The following is a 6,131-nucleotide window of genomic DNA, read 5'->3' as shown; positions in this document are numbered from 1 at the left end:
GCTCTGTCAGTTCATGCACGCCCCAACCACTTCACATCTTCAAGTGGCCAAACGTCTCCTTCGGTACATCAAAGGCGCAACCAATCATGGTATTCTTCTAACCAAGTCCCCTGTTTTGGCCTTAACTTGCTACACAGATGCCGATTGGGCCAGTTGCCTGGATGACAGACGAAGCACGAGTGGGTTCTTTGTCTTTCTTGGTTCCAGCCTTATTTCATGGAGCTCATCTAAGCAAAAGCTCGTCTCTCGATCCAGTGCCGAATCAAAATATCGTGGTCTGTTAAATGCTACCGCTGAGTGGATCCAATCAGTTCTCACTAAAATTGGTGTCAATCGCATCTCCACCCCTCTACTGCTCTGTGACAACCTCAATGCTACATACAAGGCCGCCAATCCTGTGCTTCACAACCGGATGAAATATCTTGAGATTGATCTTCACTTCCTCAGAGAAAAGGCTGCTTCCAAACAGCTTTCAGTTAGATTCCTCCCCTCTAAGGATCAACTAGCCGACATCATGACAAAAGCCTTACCAAGTCCTCGCTTTCTCAATTTGAAAACCAAGCTTACAGTCGTGGCAGCTCCTCGTTCGCTTGCGGGGGGATGATAAATGAGTGTCACATTGTGCTGAAGAATATAACAAATTTTCCATTTGTTTTTTTGCATTTTCTTTCTTCAGCTTCAGGTTCCACTATTTGGTGGTTAATTGTGTATTTTCTCTTTCATGGTTGTTATGTTGGACCATTTCCATATGGCATTTTATATGTTAATTAATAGCGCTACACGACGAGCCAAACCCATCACGGAAGGCTGATCGTCTTAATCCATTTCTTTTATCGTTTATTCTCTCTACCTATCGTATAGTACTTCTATCGTCTATATCCTATCGTGTACACTCTCAACCCAATCGTCTACATTCTATCGTGTACTCCCCATCGCCTACACGATCAACCCAATCGTGCAGTCTCATACCCTATCGTCTACACTCTCACCTCTGTCGTGTAGACGCTTGTCCTATCCTTTAAATATTTTCCAACGATCGTTTAGATATTTGACAACGATCGTCTAGACTTTTGACAACAATTGTTTACCCTTCATCTCTCAACGATCGTTTAGCCTTCCCATCTTCCCATCTCTTTCACTAACTAGGTTGGCATCTACTCATTTGCATCATGTGTATTTTCCTCAAACAAAATAAAATAAATTAGATAACTTTAACTTCTCCCTCAATATAATGAAAATGAATATTCACTTAAATTATTTTTCCTCAGAACTGCAATTCTTAAATTCCTACACGTATGATTTCAATTTTTTTATTTCTTCAGTGATTTTTGCAATATACTCTTCTTCATGTATTCTTTTGTCCGCAATCCCCCATTCCTTTAAATATATTAATGCTTCAACTGTCGAAGGTGATAAGCTACTTCTTGTATATGATATAACTCTACCACCTACACTAAAAGTTGATTCTTATGCTACAGTTGACACAGGGATGGTTAGTATATCTCGTGTCATACGAGAGAGCACAAGATCAGTTTTTCATATAATTTCCACCAGTTCAAAATATTAAAAGGTTCTTGAGTATCTGAAGAAATTGTTGGTAAATCCATGTAAGTTTTCAAATCAAGAGCTTCAAAACTTTTTGAAGAATCAATTTTTTTTTTTTTTTTTTTCTATTTCGAAAGAAGCATGGCAACATTCAAATTTGAAGTTGAAAAACTATCCAGATTTATTGAAGTATGTGAAGTAGAAGGAGATGCACTAATGGAGGTAGTAGAATTATGTATGTTTTGCTTATAAGAATCATATATCTCAAATAATTTAGAATTAAATGAATTTATAATACTATTAATTTTATCGGTATTGCTATTAAACAATAAATCTAAGAATCCGTTTGGATTGATTTAAGAAAAAAGTATTTTTAAAAAACAAAAAAAAAACTCATTTTTATTTAAACACTTTTGACAAAAATTGATTAAAATACACTTAATAAGCTATTTTAAGTGATTGCCAAACACTCCATTTTCTTCCAAAATGACTCATTTTTTAAACTAAACACTTCAAATATATTTCAAACACACCCTAAATAAGTATAAAAAAAATGATTTCTATATCTAGGATAAAAAAAGATTCCAAGCAAAATGTAATATGTAAATCATCAAAATATTTAATTTTTTTTTTCATTTTTTCAATCACATATTTAAATAAATCTACATTTTAATAGTTCTTAAACATATAGCAAATATTAAGTAAAGTTAGGATAACTTGACAAATACTAGAAGAATATACCGAACAAGAATGTTTTGTCGAAGTATCAAAAACGTTTAGAAAATTTTTAACAACTGATGCACATTTTCAATCAAGCTCAATTAGTTGGTCAATATTAAAATGGCGAGAACTATTATGCAATTCAATACAATATAAATCTAAAACCTCTTTATATTCAACTTTCAACTTTTTTAATATTTGAAATGTTGAATTCAGGGGTAAATCAATTCTAATATTTCTTCTCTTTTTGTCTAATTGTTTACAACACTTAAAATATAATTCGTCTATATTGAGAACTATTAATATTACGAACAAAATATCTTAATTTTGAAATAGAATGAAAATATAATGTGGAGTCAAACAAATGTTTGAGTTGCTGGTGACAAGAAGTCCACATATCAGAGGTCAAACAAATTCTTCCTTTGAAATTAGGAAAAAAATGTTTTTATAACACCTTTTTTTTTTTTGCCAAGATTTTTTTCATAACATCCCGTTTTGCAGTAGAAGAAGCAAAACCTTCATATGGTGGGTTAAATGATCTTTAAATTATACCAGTAAAATCTTGATTATCAATAAAAGTAAATGGAAGTTATGCTCTAATCATATAATCTACTAATTATGATCTAGCACATTCCTTATTATAAGAAAAATTAGTTAAATTACCTTATTGATCTTTACCTAATTGCATATAATTTCTTATATCTACATTATGTTTTTTACTACAAGATTTCGTGTGCCTAATAAGATGATTAGTACCATCTTTTGAAAAAAAATTACCACAAGTTTTGCATGTTGGTCTCAACTCAAATTTCCTTATTTAATGTTTTTTCTACCTTTTCAAAATACTCCCAAACAGAAGATGCTAGTCTCTTATCGTATTTCGTTGAACAATAGTAGACATATTTACACTTTCGGTAGTTAGTTGTTTCAATATCTTTAGAGTTTTGAAAATGAGATTGTGATTGTGAGTCAACTCCTTCAACATATTTGGTTTTATCTCTACAATATGAGATTATTTCTATGATTGTAAACCATTTAAAAAAAAAAGTTAGTTTTAAAATTGAAAGTAGGAAGAAATAATTTGAAAATAATAGAAATAAACAAAAATTAAAAATATTTTAAAATATAAAACTTTTTGTAAACTTGAAAATTTTGAAGCTTACAAAACTCGTTCGAAAAAAAATAAAAAGAACAATGGTTAAAATACACAAAGCTCAAGGAAAATTGAGAGCAAAGAGCACTAAAAATTGAGAGAATTAGAAAGAAATTGAGAATGAGAATGAGAATTGGAAGGAAGAAAGAAATTTTAGTTAATATTTATAGAAAATTCTCAATTGAAGGAAAATAAATAAATAAATAAAATTGAAATTTAGAAACATCAAAAGTGAGGACATCGATGATCAACGGCTCTATTTTCTTAAAAAAAAAAATGTACTTATATTCAATTAATGCATTCACCATTTGATTTTTTTTTTTTAAAAAATGTAACTGTTGAATGAAAAATTTCGACGAATCACGAGTTACCACATCATCAATGAAAGTCCGAGCTTATTGAAAAAATTATAAGTTGGATTAGACCGAGTAATTAAAGTCGTTCGAGTCCAACCCAATTCAAACTCATGCTGAAATTTTGGGCTAAATTAAAGATTAAGTATTTCATCCCAACAACAAATGGGTCCAAGTCCAACTTTAGCCCAAATCTAATTTTGGCCTAGTAAAGTAATTAGGCCCAAGCTCATGTAAGGCCATGAGAAACCTCTATAATTAAAGGCATCATATCTTCATTTGGGGAAGGTTGGAAGAATTTGAAGATTTCAATGGTTTGGCCGAGGTATATTATTGAATCAATCGAGATTCTAAAGGTTCTACAAAGGAATTGCTTGAAACCCTCCTATTATTATATGAGCATGCTTTAGTTATAGCCAAAATCAATGAATTGAATTACAATGTTTATTCATCCTTATTGCTTCGCTGCATGCTGATATACTCCACAAATATGAAGAGTTGCAACCCTTCAAGAATCAAAGCCACCAAAAGTCATAATTAATTTGGAAATTCAGATTCATTCACATATTTAATATTTAATGTATCAATTTATAATAGTGTATTTACATTTATGGAGATTCATATATGTAGTTGAAGAGATTTTGTTGAACCTAGTAAATTAGGTGAAAGGTTGTGTCCTTTCAAGTTCTCTTTTTAATTAGTATAAATACTTATGTACTTTTGTCATTTGGAACAACACTTTGAATTTGAATGAAAATTCCTTAGAGTTTATTCTCTCAAGTTTTATGCTTTTTCTTTGTATTCTTGCGTTTAGAATGCATGTTTTAAAACTTTTAATCTAATTTGATCAATTAGATCGTGGAAAGTTTGAAATCTTGAACAAAATTCGAAATCTTGAAGTTAGGAACAAGTTCTCCATTCTTATTGATCATCGATCAATCTTCCAAGCCCAATCTGTTTAGCTTTCTTAGGGTTGCTTATCAGGGGTTATTCTTATTACTATTGTGGGGGTTCACCTAGAATAAGGAGAGTTCTCAAACGAGATTGAGGTAGTTCTCTTTATCACAAGGCCAATGATGAACGTTATCCATTCAAATTTAAAAGGAAATAATTTCCTATAAGTCTTTGTTTTGCAATGACAATAAATAAGGCATAAGGCCAAACCATTCCAAATGTTGGGGTATATTTAATAGAACATGTTTTCTCTACTGAATAATTATATGTGGCATTATCTAGAGGCACTTCAATTTCAACAACCAAGGTACTCATCAATTCACAAACTCCTGCCAAAACCAAAACAACTTTTACGAAAAATGCTGTTTACAAAGAAATACTTTTACATGAAAGATTTTTTGACTTACATTATCAACTTTGTTACATACACTCATTTTTTTCATTCTAAATCTAATTTTCTTTTTATTTTTATTGCAATGAAAATGATTACTAGACTTTTCATGATGTAAGCTGCTTTGCAATATATAAATAAAGGCAACTTTAGTAATAATATATAGTTTATTAATGTATATTGTGCATTTTCATATATATACTATAAACAATTGATCAATCTATATTATTTAATCATCATCCAATTCATATAAAGTATTTCAATTAAAGAATTAGTCACGATCTAATTTCATGAGTAAACTATTTAGGATTATAAAAAATATCTCTAAGAATAGATCCACTATTTCAAAGCTATTTAAAATTCATGTATTACATCTCCTTATTTTGGCATTCATGATGTCTTAAATTAGTTACTTGGCACTATTAATATTCAATCGAAAGATGTACCTATATATAACTTTATACACCTACAAATATCACTCTAATTTGTATTTTCCTCTAAAAATATAATTACACTCTTCGTTTGTCCGTGAACATAACTAACTCACTCTTAGTAAACCATGTAAATCTCTGTGTCGATTACTATTTACATTGCTTTATTTCTCCCTTTATCAAAATTCATAATATATTCATGTCAAAATTTCATTCAATCATCTTTATTTAATTCCTTTGCCAATAACGAATTTTAAAAAATATAAAAAAATTTAATCCTTATATATATGTATATAAATATTTTAAGCATAATTTCTCCAATATATTATTCAAATAATTCTTTGGAACAGACGTAAAAAACTAGTCTTTCTAAAAGTAACAACAGTAAATTTAACAACTAAAATATCCTCTAATACCATTTAAAATATTTTTTTGTAATTAAATAAAAGACTTCACATTAAAGACAAATATCTTCTAAAAAACTGAGTTTTGGGGAGTTTTATCTATAACAAGAAGACAAATAAAAAACTAAGTTGACTATAATTTGGCTCAATGCTACAGTTACACATGCAAACTAAAAAGCA

Source organism: Benincasa hispida, chromosome 11, assembly GCF_009727055.1.
Source record: "Benincasa hispida cultivar B227 chromosome 11, ASM972705v1, whole genome shotgun sequence".
Lineage (NCBI taxonomy): Eukaryota > Viridiplantae > Streptophyta > Magnoliopsida > Cucurbitales > Cucurbitaceae > Benincasa > Benincasa hispida.
Note: the sequence above shows the minus strand (reverse complement) of the source record.